The 21,119-nt window shown below is 39.9% G+C and overlaps 1 long non-coding RNA gene across 2 annotated transcripts in view; it reads left to right on the top strand.

Moving 5' to 3' along the window:
* The window catches only part of LOC123799280 (uncharacterized), a 512,492-nt gene that overhangs the window by 305,866 nt on the left and 185,507 nt on the right, over window positions 1–21,119 (top strand). Inside the window, exon 3 of one of the 2 annotated variants that reach the window (XR_015724367.1) lies at window positions 17,345–17,482. The exons of the other annotated variant lie outside the window; for it this stretch is intronic. This is a non-coding gene — a long non-coding RNA (uncharacterized LOC123799280). The remainder of the gene's footprint in view (window positions 1–17,344; window positions 17,483–21,119) is intronic. 2 annotated transcript variants of the gene reach the window in all.

Below are 21,119 nucleotides of genomic sequence, written 5' to 3'. Positions count from 1 at the left end.
TCTTTTACTTATAGCTAATCGAATTATTAGAATCACATAAGCTTTAAAGAAAAATGATAACTAGGGATGAAGAAGGACAAATAACATGTTTAGCATATTTCCCTTTATATAAAATAGGTAAAAAGTTAAGTAAAAATACTTCAAGTCAGAATTGAATTAACTGTTGAATCAAAGTATTTGATAACATTATTTGGAATTTGCGACGCCTGGGTGGCAAAGTGGGTTGAGCATCCCGACTCTTTGTTTTGGCTCAGGTCCTGGTCTCAGGGTCATGGGATCAGGCAGCCTCGGGCTCTATGCTCAGCTCCAAGAATGGTTAAGACTCTCTCTCCCCTTTTCTCTGCCCCTCCCCTCCATTCTTTCTCTCTGTCTCTCTCTAAAATAAATAAATATCTTTAAAAAATTATTTGGAGTTTAGGAAAGTAATTTTCCCTCAGTATTTCCCAGCTTAGAATTTTTTTCATATAATAATATTTTTTTATTATATTATGTTAGTCGCCATACAGTACATCCCTGGTTTTTGATGTAAAGTTCCATGATTCATTATTTGCGTATAACACCCAGTGCCCCATGCAATACGTGCCCTCCTTACTACCCATCACCGGCCTATCCCATTCCACCACCCCCCTCCCCTCTGAAGCCCTCAGTTTGTCTCAGAGTCCATAGTCTCTCATGCTTCATTCTCCCTTCTGATTACCCCCCCTTCTTTATCCCTTTCTTCTCCTACCGATCTTCCTAGTTCTTATTTTTCTCTCTCTTTAAAAACTTTTATTTGGAATAATTATAGATTCACATTCATAGGTTCAATTGAAATAAAAGACTATTCTGTCACCACAAAAATATCTCTTGTGCTTCCCCTTCATATTTATATCTATGAATATAGTGGTCTTTGAGTTTCTTTCAATTTTTTTACTTATGCTTTCTTCATTGTTCATATTGGCTGTTTCTGTTGTATTGTTATTCAAGTTTCCTGATTATTTTCCCCCTCTGTTCTCCATTTTGTTGTCAAGCCCATGTGCTGAGATTTTTATTTTGAAGATCATGTTTTTCAGTTCTAAAGCTTCCGTTTGGTTCTTCTTTGTGTCTTCTAGTTTTTACTGAGTTTTGTATTTTTTATTCGTTTGTTTTTATCAAATCTATTTGCAGTTGCTTATTGAAGCATTTTAATTTTTATTATGGTTGATTTAAAGTGTCAAATAATTTTAACATTGGTGTCAACTTATAGGCATTTGTTGGTTGTCTTTTCTCATTTAACTTGAGATATTTGTTGTTCTTGTGATGAGTGATTTTCAGCTGAAACCTGGAACATTTAGGGAATTATGTGATGAGACTTTGGATCTTATTTAAATTGTGTTGGAGCAGGCCTCCTCTGACACCACTCTGGTAGGAAGAAGGTATTGCTTTGTTATTGCCAGGTAGGGATGAAGGTCCAGATTCTGACAAGGGGAGGGGAGGCAGCTCTTCATGGACTCTGGCTACAGGTGGCATGCAGGATACCTACCATGTCTCTGCTCATTCTGCCTAGGCTGGGAGCTGGGAGGAGGAGGAATAGTGCTCACAGTGTGGATGCCTGTAGGACAGGCGTGGCTTCCTTACCGCTGAGTAGTGTGGAAAGCCCTGCTAGGCTTGCTCTGAGACCACTTCTCTGAAGGGTGGCCTGACGTTGTGTTCCGGGTGGGCTTGAAATTCTAGATTCAACCTGTGGTTTCCAGTGACCAGGGTGGGTCTGAGTGGAGGAAATAGGGAGGCTGAAAGGGAAGAAAGCTCCCTCCTGGTCTTCTCCAGTACCACAGAGCAGGGGCACTGGGGTGATTTGTTAGAGCGTGGCAGGGGTGGACCTTCCGGTTCTCCACTCAGTTTTTGCTGGTGGGGTTGGAGGTGGGGCTTCAGTGTTTCTACATGGTATTTGGCTAGAGTAGAACAGTTATTATTTCAAAGTTTTCAGTCCAGGCTGCCTGTTTCCTGGTTCTTTCTGGTTCTTTGGTTCCATAGACCCAAATTTTTTTGTTTTGTTTTTTGTTTTGTTTTTACCATCTGTGTCCATTGAGGTTTCTGAGGTATTTTTGATGTGCTGTTGTAGTGAAGATACACTAAACTCTCATGACGTCAGTTTATCCCTGTCACTTGTATGGTGGCTTTTGAAGCTCTGGTATAGGGCAACTTTTCATTCTGATTATTCTAGTTTGGTCTGAGCCTTTCTATGCCCTCTGCTCATCAGCTGCTAATGAAGAAAATAGGTACAGAAATTCTCCACTACTCCATGGAAGATTGATGCTAAGCATACGAGAAATTTCTTATTTGATGCCAATAGGTCTCACCCACATCTATAGCTTAGATTGCCGATTTTATGTTGACGTTCTTCTTCACATAATTAATAGGAATAACATTCAGGTGATGTGTTCCAGTAAGAATGAGCAAGTTAGGAAATTACTGAAATTGTCTCATATTGGTTGCTAAGTAGTCCCTAAGTATCTCTCCTCACCCCACTGTCCACCACTGTGTTTGCTCCCTTGCTCTTATCTCAAGGACCCTCCTGGAACTCTCACTATGAATTTTCTAAAGGGTTATTTTCTTACACAGTGGGGAACCTCTGGGACCCTGTTAGAGTGCAGTGATCAGGATCTGCTCTGGTTGGGTGTGTATGTATGTGTGTGTATATACATATACATATATACATATATATATACACACACACACGCACGCTATATATATTTTTAATATAAATAGCTATATTCATAATGGTAACGTTGAAAGCTGACTGTATGACATTTATTTTCATTTTTTCCTTCAAATTTTTATTTAAATTCCAGTTAATTAGCATACGGTGCAATATTGGTTTCAGAGTAGAATTCAGTGATTCATCACTTCATACAACACCCAGTGCTCATCATAACAAGTGCCATCCTTCATACCCATCACCCATCTAGCCCATCCCCTACCTCCCTCCATCAACCCTCAGTTTGTTCTCTATCATTAAGAGTCTCTTATGGTTTGTTTCCCCCCCCTTTCCTCCCCCCATATGTTCATCTGTTTTGTTTCTTAAATTCCTCATATGAGTGAAATCATATGGTACCGTATATATTTGTTTTTCTCAAACTTGTCTCTGCAAGTCTCTCCGTTTATCCAACCGCCTACTGGACATATCTGTTTGATTATTCAGTGTGTTACACACGTACACACACAATCTTTCAATAAAACCAGCTTGTCCTGTTGTATACGGGGTACAAGGTAACAATGGATGGCCTTGAAATATGGTTCGTTGCCTAAGCTGGGACTTGAAGGTAATCTTTGACTCTTTCTTCTTCACCTCTGACTTCTAACTGTAAAATGTCCCTTGTTTCTCTACTCTAGGAGCCCCCAAACTCACCCATTTCTCTTTGTCTCTATTGCTTTTGCTTCTGCTGCTGTTACCTCTCACCGAGGTGACTGAAGCACACCCTTCATAGGCAGTCCTGCTGCCATCTTCTTCCCGCAGCTTGAGTATGGTCTCCTGCGTTCTCAAACAGTAACTCATTTTCAAAATTGCAGATGATCTCAGCTACAGCCCTCTCAGTGGTCTCCATTGTTTCCCTGTTTGACCCCTTCGGCCCAGAGTGGTCTTGATCATTTAAAAAATTAAATAAAAGCATAACATATCTTTATTTAAAATTACTCAGTAGCTCTCCATTTGTACCCAGATGACATGCTACCTCTTTTCCTTACTGGTATTTCATCTTATCTTGACTCTGCCTCCCTGGGCATCCTCTTGTTTGATCTTTTCTTTCTTCATTTGCTGTGCCCTGTATATGCTGGGATTATTTCTCTTCATGTTAGCCATGCTCTTTCCAGCCTCAGTTCTGTTTCCTTTGTGGTTTCAAATTTGCACAGTTGCCCTTCTCCTGGTTTCTAGAATGTCTGGCTTGCTCCTTCACATTTGCACTCCAGGTTTTAGCAGCACTGCCTCAGAAGTCTTGTCTCAGCGTCCTCTACAAATCAGTGACCTCCGGCTGTGCTGTAGTTCCCTGTCGTGTTCATTTTCTTCACAGCCTTTATCACCTTCTGAGGTTTCTGGTCTATTTACTTTCAACCTGTCTTTATTTTTAACTTGTTTGTTTTTTGTCTTCCCCAATAAAATGTAAACTCCCCGAGGGCAATGCTCAATCGATCTAATTCATTCTGCGTCCCCTGGGTATGAACATGGTGATGATGATGAAGACGACGACCATGGGTAACTTGCCTTGACCACTTACAAAGAGCCGGGCACTGTGCTAAACATGTTGTACATGTGACCCCGTTTAACTCACGTGATGACGGCCAGAGTCAAGTACACGTGTTAATCCCATGGCTTTAGGAACAGATTCCATTATACAAACGATCCCTGTATTAGCTCCAATTCTATTTCAGATGACTGGAAAAGAAGTTATTACAGCAAAATTAGGAGACATAAGCCTTAGCGATAGGGCAGTTAGTTGTTACACCCACAGTACCAACAGTGCCTCAGACTAGTAGAAAATTAAAGAAAGGGAATGTGATCCATATCCTAGGAAGCCAGTTTTTCAAAGTGTGTCGACTGCCTGGGTCAACTGTTGGGATTCCAGCTGATTTCGTGGTAAACTTGTCTGGCACTTAATATCATTGATGCATCCTGCTTTTTAAGAACAAAACTTACAGTCCATTTTTAAAAACCTGTCCCATCTGTCTTTGCCTTTACTTGATGATAAGTAGGCATCTTTACTCTCTTAGTAAGTTGGGCAATAGGCTTTACGATGTGACAATATATTTTTTAAATTTCTCTATATAACCAGCCAAATATCTTTCTCTCATTTCTGGATGCGAGTAATTAGTGGACTCTTACGGCCCGCTTGTGCGTGTAGGCATAAACTCGCAGCCTCTTATTTACAGCTCAGTTTTGTTATCCACCCTCACGAGTACACGCTCTAAACATTCTTTATCCACCTCAACGTGTGACTCATGCAAGTGCTGGATGTGAATGCTGTGGCTCGGGGTGAACAAGCGTGTGGTTTCCCGGGTGCTTGTCTGCCTCTGAACATGGATGGTTTTCGGCTGTCCTCCACCATACCCATCTGACACTTGAGAAAAACAAGGCGCAGGATGATTAATGAGCTTGTTCATGACCGTATAGCTGCTGAGTCACAGAGCCCAAATAGGATTCCAAATACTCTGTTGCGAACCCATGCTCTTAGCATGAATGTCTATTTTAATTCTCTAATATGTAAGCAAGATCACATGTGTTCTATGTAATCGTAGAAATAAATCTTCATTCATTAGTGTTTTTTATTAAACCTCAACATTTTTCATAAGAATGGTTTCATTTTAATTATTTTCCATACTTATTAGTTGGTCACATTCATTGAAATGTTAAACATTTTCGGGCTTGATAATGGAACGGCAAACCTCACATGTATTTAAGTATTAACTAGGAACGATTGTGGCAAGTTGTACACATGGGGCATACATATTCAGTGTGCTGCAACACGTTTTGTTTTTCATTCAAGAAATAACCATGACTTCACTTAGCCCCATATACTTCACTGAGAGCTGGACTCAGTCAGCTAATAGCTTGGGCATAGGAACTGATAAATCAGAATTGCAATTGCCAGAGACAGATAAAACCAAGCAGAAAGAAGAATGTATAAAGTTGCCATCTCCTGAGAAATCAGCAGCAATTTTCCTTGGAAGAGTCAAGCTCTGTCAGCTTGAGGAAAAGGATTAGAGAAGTTTCTTTAATTAGAAAGTTCAATGAACAAAGCAAGGAAAATCATTTTCCCTCAGCCGGATGACGCTCAGAAGGGTAAAGAATCAGGTTGTTAATTCAGCTCCTCTTACATGTTGATAGAGCTTCAAGGCTGTCACTCGTTTGCTGGGTAGCGTCCACCACTCGTCGGGGTGTGTGCCAGTCCTCTGTGCAGTGAGGAGACTGGCGCATAAATCCTAATAGAGAGGGTGGATGGTAGATTGGTTCTTACAGCAGTCAGTAGCTAACAAATTATCATCCTGGATGAAAAATGAGGTCATGAAGATTTAAATGTGGCAAGAAAGAAGAAGGTGCTGTCTGTGCAGGAAAGATAGTGTGAACCCATCTGTGGTAATAGATTAATTGCCTTCATTAGCAAAGATGTATAACTTACACCGACCATCAATAAATGTTTCGGATCTACTCAGGAGTGATTACTCTGTTGATAAAAAAGATAAAACTTATTCCCAAACAAAAGTAAAAGTAAATATATTTCTAAAATTTTCTGTAATCTCAAACATCATTCTGTAATAAAGAATAATTACGTATCCGGTTAAAAAAAAAAAGGATGACAAAAGAATTGCCTTAATAAACTGCATTACCTCTAATGAATACTTTTTATAAAGCTCTACAGTAGTCTGGGAGGTATTTCTGGCTCGAGGAAACTATCTTTACTGGCTGGAGTTTTGGCTTTGGTCTTTAAGATAATAAGACTCTTTTTAAAAATCATTTACTGAAGTTTTTCCCTATCTTAGCTCATAGTATTTTCCCTCCTCTGTTCAAAGAGATGAGTCCTGCCTCTTATTCTTCCATTAGTGTATCATTATTATGTATGATGTGTAGTAGAGAAAATAGTTCAGAAAAACTTAAAAAAATTTAATTCTTCCTTAAATGATGCCAAAGTAGGTGGTAGTGGATTTGGAAATTAATTAGGGAACAGGATCCATATAGCTCATAGAATATTTTAGTTAGCTTATGTAATCAAATGTAGTGGAGAATGAGATAATTATTGATATATAATAACATTTAATCTAGGGCAGTCAGAGGGAGAAGGCTGTCAGGACTCCAGGTTAACTATAATTGAATTCTTCTGTGCCTTTGCTAATTGCAAACATTTCATATATCATAGACTTTTATTATTGTAACCTAACTGAAAGATATTTTGTAGTCAGGGAAAAAGAACTAGCTTCACTAGTTGGAGTGTTAATGACAAGAGAATAAGAACATGACGTATCATCTTAAATCATAACATACAAAAGGCTCCATGATTCATCATTCAGAAATATTTATTGAGCATTTAGTATGTTATAGGCAAGGCACAGATTCTGGGGGTAGATCAACGCACAAGAGAGAAAATACATTTCTTTTGTAATAGAATTTACAATCCATTTGGACAAGACAAAATTTAAAGTTATACAAAATATTTCAAAGGGTTAAGTGTGATGGGGAAAAACTGAGCAGTGTTAGGGAGACTGCGAATATGGTGTTAGGGAGTGGCAATTTAAATGGGCTAGACCTTGTGACTCTCTCTACAAAGATAGTGCCTGAATAAAGACTTGGTAGAGGTGAGGGAGTGTGCCACATGGGTATTTGATGGAAGACAGTTTCAAACAGAGGGAATAACCAATGCAAAGACCAGGAAGTGGGAGTACCCTAGTCATGGCCAGTGGACAGTAAAGCCACTCTGGGTAGACTGGAGTTAATTATGGAAAGAGTAGAATGAGATAATTTCTGGACCTTGCACTTCTCTGTTACTTATATTTTTGCTATTTTACTTATGAATAGATTTGAACATAAATACATGTATCACATATACATTATTGGCTTTTAATTGACTTATACTGAAGTAAATAACTATCACATAAAATGACATTAAAGCAGGTCTTACTCATTCTGTTCTTGCTTTAAAAAAAAAAGGAAAAGGATATGAGGATAATTTGCAATGAGTGTGTCTGTGAATTTTCAGGGCTTGTTTTTATGACATTGGATTTCCTTAAACTATTATGTTAATTATTTTTAAAAACCATTGCTTTAATAATTTGATTTAAAAATTTTTTAGAGTATCATCTCACCATTTCTTCTCTGTTGTTTTGAAAATAACATTTCTCTGTCAGAAATGCCAAAAAGATCCTCTTTATTCTGAAACACTCTATATTCCTATCCCACTCTGTCTCAGAGGGTCTAAAATTATCAGTATCTGTCTGTATTTTGTATTAAAGCATTGAAACCTCCTATCATATGCATGTATTTTCTGGAAATGGTAAGACGTTGAGTAAGCATTAGTATAACAGCTTGAATTCAACAGAGAGCAACATTTTACATTTTAAAGCACTTTACACCACTTCAAAGCATTTTCACATAATTAAATTATTTCAGTCCTTTGGGGTATTAGTACACCTATTTTGCAGACCAAGAAAGTAAAGCTTATAGAAATTAGTGACATGAACTTAATCATATTAGTTAATAAATAGGAAAGCTCAACCTACCCTTCAGATATACTGATTCCAAGTGAATTTCTTTGTTTTGCAAAGTGTAATGGGAGGAAAAAAGTGATTCACAAGGATTCCCTCATTGCCTAAACTTCAGATGCCTATATAGGCAGGTTTTATCTGCTCTGACCACAAATATTGAAATGAAGTCTTGCCTGCTAATCTTTATCATAATACCCTGACCGTTGCTTGTTTATTAGTATCGATAATAATTTGTTTACTCATTTGAGTAGAATACAAATACCATGACGTCAGAGACTGTGATGTCTTATTTACCACCCTAGTGTTATCTCAAGCGCTCCGCACAATGTCAGCTGTCTAGCTGACACTCAAATGACTGTTGAATGAACCAGTGACTGTTCCATGAGGTGGTAACTGGGACATGTTGACTAAAAATGTATCATGGTGTGATTTAGAGCTTGTTATTAGACAGTTAGGACTCTAAGGCCCACCCCTGGACCTCCATGAAGCTGGAGGTTGAAATCATCACCAATGGCCAGTGATTTAATTGATCATGCCTGTGTAATGAAGCTTCCACAAAAATTCCTGACTTTGGAGACATTCTGGGTTGGCAAACGTGAGGTGTTGGGAAGGTGCCAACCCCTTGAGCGGGTGTGGAAACTCCATTCCCCTTCCCACACACCTTGCCCTGTGCATCTCTTCTGTGTAGGTGTTCCTGAGTTGTGTCATGTTATAATAAACTGGTGATCTAGAAAAGTAAGCTGTTTTCCTCAGTTTGGGGTGACCCTACGAAGGAGGGGTCACAGGAGTCTCTGATTTATAGTTGGTCAGTTAGAAGTACAGGTGACAACCTGGACTTAATGGTTGGTGTCTGAATTTAAGGGGAAGCAGTTTTATGGAAATGAGCACTCACTGGGTGGGGTCTGCACAAACTCCAGGTAAATCGAATCAGAATTGAATTGCAGGATATTCAGCTGGTGTTGGAGATTTGGTGGGTGTGACAGACTCCACACATGTGGTGATCAGAAGTGAAATATTGAGGGGCGCCTGGGTGGTGCAGTCGTTGAGCGTCTCCCTTTGGCTCAGGGCGTGATCCCGGCATTCCGGGATCGAGCCCCGCATCAGGCTCCTCCGCTGGGAGCCTGCTTCTTCCTCTCCCACTCCCCCTGCTTGTGTTCCCTCTCTCGCTGTCTCTCTCTCTGTCAAAAAAAAAAAAAAAAAAAATCTTAAAAAAAAGTGAAATATTGAGAGCAAGTTGAGAGGAGACACAGGAGAGGTTATTCTTTTCATGATTAAATGAGGTTATGTATTTGAACTGCCTGGCATAATTTTTGGCCCATGGTAGGAATTCAGTAAAAGAGAGGCATCCTTTTAATTTTCTTTTCCTATTAATAGCCAATTCCAGCATGTTTTCTTTAAACATAAAATGTAGCTGAATAATTAGCCAGAATCAGGCCCCCAGTAATGGCAATATGTGGTGTTATGAAGGCCAGTATTTCAGAATAGGGTGAAATAATTTAATTTATTAACTTAATTTTAATTCTCTTTTATAATTTAATTTATAGGCTGTAATTCACCAAAGTGACTGAATGCACCATTAATTAGTAGTGATTTTTATTGAATCTCTCCAACCATATTTTTCTTTTTAGTTAGAATAGACGTCTTGGGGAGTTTGAGTGGCTCAGTCGGTTGGGCATCCACCTCTTGGTTTCGGCTGAGCTCATGGTCTCAGGCTCCTGGTATCAAGCCCCACACGGGGCTCCATGCTCAGTGGGGAGTCTGCTTGGGATTCTCTCTCTTTCTTCTTCTCTCTGCCCTTCCCCCACTCATGCTCACTCACACTTGCACACACTCTCTCTCTCTTAAATAAATCTTTTTTTTTTTTTCGTTGAACTCTATATTCTTTTTTTTAATGTTTTTTTTATTGTATTATGTTAGTCACCATACAGTACATCCCTGGTTTCTGATGTAAAGTTTGATGATTCATTAGTTGCGTATAACACCCAGTGCACCATACAATACATGCCCTCCTTACTACCCATCACCAGTCTATCCCATTCCCCCACCCCCCTCCCCTCTGAAGCCCTCAGTTTGTTTCTCAGAGTCCATAGTCTCTCATGCTTCATTCCCCCTTCTGATTACCCCCCCTTTCTTTATCCCTTTCTTCCCCTACCGATCTTCCTAGTTCTTATGTTCCATAGATGAGAGAAATCATGTGATAATTGTCTTTCTCTGCTTGACTTATTTCACTTAGCATTATCTCCTCCAGTGCCATCCATGTTGCAGCAAATGTTGAGAACTCGTTCTTTCTGATAGCTGAGTAATATTCCATTGTATATATGGACCACAACTTCTTTTTTTTTTTTTTGAAGATTTTATTCATTTATTAGACAGAGATAGAGACAGCCAGCGAGAGAGGGAACACAAGCAGGGGGAGTGGGAGAGGAAGAAGCAGGCTCCTAGCGGAGGAGCCTGACGTGGGGCTCGATCCCACAACACCGGGATCACGCCCTGAGCCGAAGGCAGACGCTTAACCGCTGTGCCACCCAGGCGCCCCTGGACCACAACTTCTTAATCCTGTCATCTGTTAAAGGACATCTCGGCTCCTTCCACAATTTAGCTATTGTGGACAATGCTGCTATGAACATTGGGGTGCATATGGCCCTTCTCTTCACTACGTCTGTATCTTTGAGGTAAATACCCAGTAGTGCGATGGCTGGGTCATAGGGTAGCTCAATTTTTAACTTTTTAAGGGACCTCCACACTGTTTTCCAGAGTGGCTATACCAACTTGCATTCCCACCAACAATGTAGGAGGGATCCCCTTTCTCCACATCCTCTCCAGCAATTGTTGTTTCTTGCCTTGTCAATTTTTGCCATTCTAACTGGCGTAAGGCGGTATCTTAGTGTGGTTTTGATTTGAATTTCCTTGATGGCTAATGATTTTGAACATTTTTTCATGTGTCTGTTAGCCATTTTTATGTCATCATCGGAAAAGTGTTCATATCTTCTGCCCATTTTATGGTTTGTTTCTCGTATATTGAGTTTGAGAAGTTCTTTGTAGATCTTGGATACCAGGCTTTTATCTGTAGCATCATTTGCAAATATCTTCTCCCATTCCATGGGCTGCCTCTTAGTTTTTTTGACTGTTTCCTTGGCTGTGCAGAAGCTTTTTATCTTGATGAAGTCCCATAAGTTCATTTTATCTTTTGTTTCTCTTGCCTTTGGAGATGTGTCATGAAAAAGGTTGCTGTGGCCGATGTCGTAGAGGTTGCTGCCTATGTTCTCCTCTAGGATTTTGATGGATTCCTATCTCACATCAAGGTCTTTCATCCATTAGGAGTTTATCTTTGTGTATGGTGTGAGAGAGTGGTCAAGTTTCATTCTTTTGCATGTAGCTGTCCAATTTTCCCAGCACCATTTATTGAAGAGACTGTCTTTTTTCCACTGGATGTTTTTTCCTGCTTTATCAAAGATTAGTTGCCCAAAGAGCTGAGGGTCCATTTCTGGGTTCTCTATTCTGTTCCATTGGTCTGTGTGTCTATTTGTGTGCTAGTACCATGCTGTCTTTGTGATCACAGCTTTGTAGTACAACTCGAAATCTGGCATTGTGATGCCCCCAGCTTTGTTTTTCCTTTTCAACAGTTCTTTGGCGATTCGGGGCCTTTTCTGGTTCCATACAAATTTAAGGACTGTTTGTTCCAGTTCTTTGAAAAATGTCTTTGGTATTTTGATCAGGATAGCATTGAAAGTGTAGATTGCTCTGGGTAGCATGGACATTTTAACTATGTTAATTCTTCCGATCCATGAGCATGGACTAGTTTTACATCTTTTTGTGTCTTCCTCAATGTCTTTCAACAGTGATTTATAGTTTCTAGAATATAGGTCCTTTACGTCTCTGGTTAAGTTAATTCCAAGGTAACGTATGGTTTTTGGTGCTATTGTAAATGGGATGGATTCCCTAATTTCTCTTTCTTCAGTCTCATTATTTGTGTATAGAAATGCAACTGATTTCTGAGCATTGATTTTGTATCCTGCCACATTACTGAATTGCTCTATAACTTCTAATAGTTTGGGAGTGGATTCTTTTGGGTTTTCCATATAGAGGATCATGTCATCTGCGAAGAGAGACACTTTGGCTTCTTCTTTGCCGATTTGGATACCTTTTATCCCTTTTTGTTGTCTGATTGCTGTTGCAAGGACTTCTTCTAGTATTATGTTGAATAATAATGGTGAGAGTGGGCATCCTTGTCGTGTTCTTGATCTTAAGGGAAAGGCTTCCAGCTTTTCCTCATTGAGAATGATATTTGCTGTAGGCTTTTCATAGATGGTTTTTATGAGATTGAGGAATGTACCCTCTATCCCTACACTCTGAGGGTTTTAATCAGGAAAGGATGCTGTATTTTGTCAAATGCTTTTTCTGCATCTATTGAGAGAATCATGATTTTTGGCTTATTCCTTCTGGATAAAATCTATGACACTGATAGATTAGCGAATGTTGAACCACGCTTGCATCCCTGGGATGAATCCCACTTGGTCATGATGGATAATCCTTTTAATGTACTGTTGGATTCTATTAGCAAGTATCTTGTTGAAGATTTTGGCATCCATGTTCATTAGGGAAATCGGTCTGTAATTCTCCTTTTTGATGGGATCTTTGCCTGGTTTGGGGATCAAGGTAATATTGGCCTCATAGAATGAGTTTGGTATCTTTCCTTCTGTTTCTATTTTTTGAAATAGCTTTAGGAGAATAGGTATTATTTCTTCTTTGAATGTTTGGTAGAATTCCCCAGGAAAACCATCCGGGCCTGGAGTTTTGTTTTTTGGAAGGTTGTTTATCACTGACTCAATCTCTTCATAATTAATTGGCCTGTTTAAGAAATCAATTTCTTCCTGTTTCAGTCTTGGTAGATTATAGGTTTCTAGGAAGGCCTCCATCTCTTCCAGATTGCTTAAATTATTTCCATAAAGCTGTTGATAAAAGTTTATAATAATCCTTCCAATTTCATTGATGTTGGTTGTGACCTCTCCTTTTTCATTCATACTTTTATCAATTTGGGTCCTTTCTCTATTCTTTTGGATAAGTCTTGCCAGTGGGCTGTCAATTTTATTGATTCTTTCAAAGAACCAGCTTCTAGTTCTGTTGATCTGCTCTGCTGTACTCCTGGTTTCTAATTCGTTGATTTCTGCTCTGATCTTGGTCAACTGCTTCCTCGTGCGTGGATTAGGCCTGTCCCTCTGTTGCTGTTCCAGCTTCTTGAGGTGAGAATATAAAAACTGCATTTTAGATTTTTCTATTCGTTTGAGTGAGGCTTGGATGGCTATGTATTTCCCCCTTAGGACTGCCTTTGCGTATCCCATAGGTTTTGGACTGTTGTGTTTTCATTCTCATTGGTCTCCATAAATTGTTTAAATTGATTTTTGATTTCCTGGTTTATCAAATCATTCCTGAGCAGGATGGTTCTTGTGTCTCCAAGTGTTTGAGTTTCTTCCAAATTATTCCTTGTGGTTGAGTTCCAGTTTCAGAGCGTTGTGGTCTGAGAATATGCAGGGAATAATTTCAGTCTTTTGGTATCAGTTGAGACCTGTTTTGTGACCCAGAACATGGTCTATTCTTGAGAAAGTTCCATGGGCATTAGAATAGAATGAGTATTCTTTGGTTCTTGGGTGTAGTGTTCTATATATATCTATGAGGTCCAACTTGTCGAGTATGGCATTCAAAGGTCTTGTTTCTTTGCTGATTTCTTGCTTCGGTGATCTGTCTATTGCTGATAGTGGAGTGTTGAGGTCCCCTACTATTAACGTATTTTTATCTATATGTCTTTTTATTGTGGTTAAGGGTTGGCTTGTGTATCTTGCTGCTCCCTGTTGGGGGCATAGATATTTATAATTGTCATATCCACTTGTTGGATACATCCTTTAAGAATAATATAGTGTCCTTCTGTGTCTCTAACTATAGTCTTTAGCTTAAAATCCAATCTGTCTGATATGAGAATTGCTATCCCAGCTTTCTTTTGAGGTCCATTGGCGTGGAAGATGGTATTCCATCCCTTTACTTCCAGTCTGGATGTATCTTTAAGTTCAAAATGAGTCTCTTGTAGACAGCAAATGGATGGGTCATGTCTTTTTATCCACTCTGCAACCCTGTGGTGCTTTATGGGAGCATTTAGGCCATTTACATTGAGACTGATTATTGAGAGATATGATTTTAATGATGCCATGTTGCCAGTAAAGTCTTTGTTTCTATAGATTGTGACTTTCTGTTCTGTATCACTCTTGGGGCCTTTTTACTTTTATAGAACCCCTCCTTAATATCTCCTGTAGGGCTGGTTTTGTGTTTACGAAATTGGTCAGTGACTGGCGATTCTGGAAGGTCTTTATTTCTCCATCCATTCTGAATGACAGCCTTGCTGGATAAAGGATCCTTGGCTGCATGGATAAAAGGATCCTTTTCTCTGAAAGAGCTTTAAAAATGGCCCCCCAACCCTTTCTCTCATTCCAGGTCTGTGTAGACAGGTCTGACGTAATTCCGATACTTTTGCCTTGGTATGTGAGAAAGTTCTTTGCCCTGGCTGCTACCAGTACTGTATCCTTGGATCTAATATTTGTGAAATGCACTATGACGTGACGTGGTGTGGTTTTGTTGTGGTTGAGCTTGGGAGGGGTCCTCTCTGCCTCTTGGACACGAATGTTTGTTTCCCTTGCTAGATTAGGGAAGTTTTCAGCTACAATTTGTTCAAATATCTCTTCTAGACCTCTGTTTTTCTCCATCCCCTTGGGGATGCCGATGATTCTGACATTGGATTGTTTCATTGAGTCAGTAATCTCCCATAATCTACATTCCTGAGTGTGGATTTTTTTGAGTCCAGATTCTATTGTAGCTTTGTCTTCTACTAACCCATCTTCCAATTCGCTGATACGTTCTTCTGCCTCATTCACCCTGGCTTTCAGAGCCTCTAGTTTTGACTGCATTTGGCTCATAGAATTTTTAATTTCTGCCTAGTTCGCTCTCATGTCCACCCTTAGAGATTCTATATTCTCATTAACATTTTCATTAATACTTTTTTCAAGTCTACACATCATCTTGACCATTGTTACTCTGAATTCCATTTCTGATAATTTGCTTATATCCATATCCATTAGTTTTGTGGCAGAGGCCACAGACTCATTGTCTTTTCTTTGCTGGGGGGGGGCGGATTTCTCCTTCTCGTCATTCTGATGAGGAGAGGTTGCGGGGTTTTCCAGAGCCCAGATTATTGACCAGGACCCAGGCCATGCGCCCTTGTTTTATGGGGATCTTAGGGATATGGGCTTCTTGATTTTTCAGCCTGCCTTCTAGGGGAGGGGCCTGCTGCACCGATACTCAGGCAACCCTGTTTGGGTAGAGTCTCCGTGTACCCTGTGAGGCGGGATGGGGATGGGCACCCTGTGAGCCGGTATTTCCAGGCTTTTGTTCTCTGGTGGCTTTCCCTGGCGGTTTGCTGTGCCTCTTCTGAGAGTCAGAGCAGCAATGGCCGAATCTCAGCCTCTGTCTCAGAACAGAGGGATCGCGGACAGTTCTCCACTGATGATCTGGCCACTTTAACTCCGTTTCTGTTGGTGCTGCTCAACCCCGTAGCGTCCCGGGATGTGCGCCCCACACCCAGCGTCCAAGCCCTCACTTCCAGGGCCGGCTCGTCTCTGTCCTTTGTGTTTCTAACATCGCCAGCCGTCAGCCGCCCCCACGCGCTCCCGGAGCTCCTGGTCTCAGTCTGGTTGTAGTGAGCACACCAGAGCTCCGGTTTTCAGTCTGGTGGCGCGTGTTCCCTGCCTCATGGTCTCAGTCTGCTCTCTAGCGCGTGCCGGTTCGTGAGTCCGTCCGCTCCCCCGTGCAGGTGGCTACCACTTCTAGGCACCCAAACACGGCAGCTTCCTCCCCCTTGCGTTTATCTTCCGATATCTGTGCGCGGTTTCACGGCTCCCCGCTTCGTACCTCAATGCTCAGTGCTGGAGATGTTCGTTTGTAGAGATCCAGATGTATCTTCCTGCGTCTCAGGCTGATTCCGTGGATGTTCAGGCTGGTCTGTCTCTTAAATAAATCTTAAAAAGGGAATGTACAATTTAGTATAAAATTAGAGAACACATTTGAGAGTTTTCCTGATGAGTGTTAGGGCTTTTACAGAAATGGTTTATAAACTGAAAATATGGAAATGTTTTGAATTTGAGTCTCTGAAGGAATTATGTTCAAACTTTTTCAGAGTTTAAATACTGTATCTCCCCAAATGGCAACTTTTTCTTATTCTTTGCAGTATTAAAGGACATTATTAAAAACTGCTTTGAATAAAAGATGCTTTGGAAACAACATTAACTCTTTCAGGTGATTGGAGTGTTTTTTTGTTTTTGTTTTTTTACCATCTATTGATACTGTTTGTTTTATTTGCAGAAGAATTATGTAATGATGTGCAAGAGTTGATGTTTCTTTCAAAAGTCTTTTGTAAACTCCTGTGGAATAAAAAGAACCACGGATCAATAAAGTTTAGTTAATTTTTCCATATTAAAAATAAAGTCATATTGATGACATTGTCGATGAGCGTTACAAGCCACAATTTACGATTTCAGAGTAGGTTCCTTACAGGCTTTTTGCCATGCAGTAGGGAATTGTACGGATTCGCGACCTCCACAGTTGTGGAGGAAAGGAGTCATCCTCTTGGACTATTGTATATAAGTTAAAAGACAAAAGTCTGGAATTTGCATCAGAATTTTAAAAAATAAATCAAGATAAAATATCGTACTGTTAGGTAGGTAATGCTTATTAAAAGCCATAAGGAAGTGAATGAGCTGAATACTGCGGGTCTCTGGGAACAGAGTATTTTCAACAGAGGGACAAGCAAATGTAAAATCCCTAAAGCCCGATCTTGCTTGGGTTGTTCATGATTAAGAAAGAGTGAGGAGCCGGTGTGTTCCGCACAGAATGATGGAAGGGGACGGGGAGAGTGGCAAGAATTGACAAGGACACACCCGTGCTTGCTCTTTCTGTTCCATCCTCCTTCATGAACAGATTTGGTCTTCTCTGACCACAAATATTAAGTTTTGCCTGTCAGTCTTTATCACAGGACCCTGACTGGTCCTTCTTAATTGGCGTCAGTAATAACTTGCTGGTTTTGGTCCGTCTCTTTAACTAGAACACAAGTGCCACAAAGTCAGAAACCGTGATGTCATCTTCCCCACACTAGTGTTACCTCGAGCGCTCAGCACAGTGCCAGGTACCTCGGTGGCACTCAAATGACTGTCCAATGAACGAGTGACTATTCTGCGATGTGGTAAGTGGGACTTGTTGACTTGCTAGAAATGTACCAAGCTGTGACTTAGGATTTGTGAACTTTTTTTTTATGTGCACATTGTATTTCAGTAAAAGTTGATCCCTCTAAAAGTGCAGAATAAAAATACACAAGATTAAAATCTAACAAAGTTGGGGAGGTGGTGATGAAAAGAAAAAGAATAAAACCAGAAACAAATGGTGAACTGGAGGAGACCAGTATGCAGCCTTCTATAGCTGTTTGGGTGACCCTGTACCCACCGACTCTATGATGACTTCGCAGGACCTGGGAACTTCCCACTCTCCCCGCAGCCTATCTCTTGCCTCTGAAGAATGGAAATCCTACTCTTGCTCCTGGTCCCAGGGAAGCAGTGGAAAAGGAACATTCCTGCCAACCTAAATTGAAAAACTGTCCCTTGGAAAGTTTATTTACCGAAAAAGCAGATATAATTTTAATTGGGATACTTAGCACTGCCATAGTTTAAGTAGCATATGGGGAAGTAATACCATTTAATTCACTGGAAACAGTAAAATCAAGAGATATAACCCCATATCACTGACTCTTCCCAAGTCCAACTATTGCCTGTAATAAATGTTTAAAATAAATAATTTAAAAATAAGGTATTTTTATTAATTCATTGAATGTTAAATATAAGTGAGAACAGAAATGAGCCTTCTGATACCAACCGAAGTTACATATATTTTCCAGACGCCAACTTATTCCCTCTTGCTTGTGTGTAATGCATACACAGCAGATTTTACTAAATCACATACAACATGCGAAGAAGCTCGGTTCCTTCAAAATAAATACAGCAACAATTAGGTCGCACAGTTGAAGAATTCCGAGGGGTAGACTGAAATGTGGTTCATGTGTACACAGTTACATAGACTTCTTCGTACACTGCCATTTACTTGATAAACTTCTTGTTCCAGTCAATAACAGTAATTGGAAAATTTAGAACTAAATATTAAAATTCTTCAAGTTGGATACTAAGGGGTTTAAAAGACATTTTCAATAGGGTCCCCCCAACCCCAATAGAGGTTTTTTAATGCAGAAACCGTTGCTGAGATATTTGGACTCTCATTTAGAAGTATAGAAAATCCAATGGCTTGTGACTCCTGGGAAATAAATAAAGCATTCCTTTCCCCTTCACCCCGCTCTCTAGTAGTCTGCCATCCAGTATCTTTAGCATTGGATAACCTTACTGTGACAGCCAAAGGTGGATAAAAGCATCACTATCTTTTTTCTTCCTGATCCCACTAATCAAAAAAAAAAAAAAAGAAGAAGAAGAAGAAGAAGAAAAAGAAAAGCTGATTATCTGGGAGAAAATGTATACATTTTTTACATACATCAGCCCTTCTTCTTGACTGATTGCTTGGGCGCGGTTCTTGCCTGATACACCTCAAGTACTCTGGGGTGGAGGGGGCAGGGAGAGAGAAGTGAAATTAACCTGTTTACTTCTTTGTTTACATGTGAGAGAACAGCTTTTGTTCCAGTAGCTGAGCTTTTATCTCGAAGAGTTTAGTGCGCAGTACCATTTGTTGATTAATTTGCAAAATAGACTTATCTTTTGTACACATCTTTCAATCATTAAAAGTTTAATTGACTTGTTACTTGGCAAGTGGACCAGGCTTCTTAGTCACAGCCTGAACCTGAAGGACGGAGCGGTCCTCCTAGGCAACCAGCGCACTGCGCATGACTGTAAAACATAAGCAAGTGGCAAGAACCTTAGATGTAATTTTGAGGCTTCACAAATGAACCTTCCTAACAAAGTTATATTTTCTACGTGTAAAGGTATTACTGGGAATATTTCTATTGATCATTCTGTCTGCTTTAGTACTGTAGTATGACGGTCATTAAGTGGTTTCTCTAAAATACCCTGACTCTAAAATGGACAATTAAGGTAGATTATACAAAGGTTAGGGGCGCCTGGGTGGCTCAGTCCATTAAGCGTCTGCCTTCAACTCAGGTCATAATCCAGGGTCCTGGATTAAGCCCCGTGTGGGACTCCCTGCTCAGTGGGAAATCTGCTTCTCCCTCAGCCCTCTTGTTCTCTCTCTCTCTCTCTCTCTCTCTCCCTCTCTCTCTCTCTCTCTCTCCCCCTCTCTCCCACTTTTAAAAAAAGATTATACAAAGGCGTGTGTCCTCTAACTACATATATTCATTTATTCACTTATTCTCTCTTCTGATATTTATTTAGTATTGATTTGTGTTTAAGGTTAACGACCAGGCACTGGAAATGCAGCCATGAAAAAGGAGATGGTTCTAGACATCCATGAGTTTATCCATGAGTTTAGTTGGAAGAAACATCCATGCAAAATGCAGGTCATAGAGCTATAAAAGCAGCTCATAAAAGACCAAATTTTATTTGATTTGTAAGAAATATTAACATTAGAGATTTATAACTTCAGTAAAAATTCAACCTAGTATAGTTTTAATGTAGTGCCTGTTCTCTTATTATAAAAATGTTGTCTTCTGCATTCCTTTTATTGATAGTCATCCTACAAAATAAAACATGTTAACATGTTTCAATGAAAACATGTTTGAACAACTTCAAGGAGAGCAAATGTGTGATTAAGCTTTGTTATGAAAGCCCTGTGCTCCTTTGATTGCAATAGTAAGAAAATTATTCTATTTAGATTTTTTTTCTGTCTCTGGAGAAAGTTTGTTTCTGAAAAAGTATTACATGGAGGAGGCTGGGGGGAGAGAAGGCCTTTTCTTGACCTACAGTCAGCTGGTACTGTGGCTGGTATGTCTCTGCACCTAAGCGAGTTGAGAAGCCTGCACTAAACACAAGTTCGCGCTAATAAGGTGGGACAGAGTTAGAGTTTTACTCATCTTCCATCTCTGTATTTTTATATATGAAGTAGGTGTGTGTAACCTTTCTACTGATAGTACTTTATTGCCCTTTTTCATATAAAAACAAACCTTACATTGATTCACTAATATGTTCAAATTAAAAATAAGTAGAGTAGGAATAAATGGGGAACTGAATTGTCAGTGTTCTGTAGAAACATAGTTTTACTGACTTGAGTTTTAGAAAGAAACTCTTTCACAAGTTTTAATCTGTAAAATCTCCCTTCAAGAGAAATTTTTATGTAAAACTGGAAAGTCAGCAGATCCGTAAACTCCTGTCCATTTTGTACAAAACCCCTTAACCTCACACATGTAAACCTGCGGAAGTACTAACCTCCACAATTCAAGAACACAGTCAAACCTTTGTTGTCCAAGCATTCACTGTTGTTGTCAGAGAACTCATTACCCTGAGGGCTATGATCCGGGGCTGAAAGAAACAGGATCCTGGAACCAAGAAACATGTTAAGATGGGCTGCACAGTGAGTCTGGTTAATTGAGCAAGAAAAATTGGAGTACATCGATGCCACAGGGCAGAAGGTACATGGCTAACATTCATTAAAAAGGACCTATCTTGTCCCTATGCTTCCTTCAAAGGATATTGCTCTACCAGTAGTTTAATTGCTTAGATGCCTCAGAAACTTAGTACGCAGTTTTCTTCTACCCAAACTCCAACCATAGTCCTGCCATCTCAGGGATACTGTGTGGGAAAGTGTCCCAGTTTTTTTTTTTTTAAGATTTTATTTATTTATTCGACAGAGATAGAGACAGCCAGCGAGAGAGGGAA

This window comes from Ursus americanus, chromosome 5 (assembly GCF_024610735.1).
Source record: "Ursus americanus isolate L20-20 chromosome 5, mUrsAme1.1.p, whole genome shotgun sequence".
Taxonomy (NCBI): Eukaryota; Metazoa; Chordata; class Mammalia; order Carnivora; family Ursidae; genus Ursus; species Ursus americanus.
This window is presented reverse-complemented; position numbering and strand designations above follow the sequence as displayed.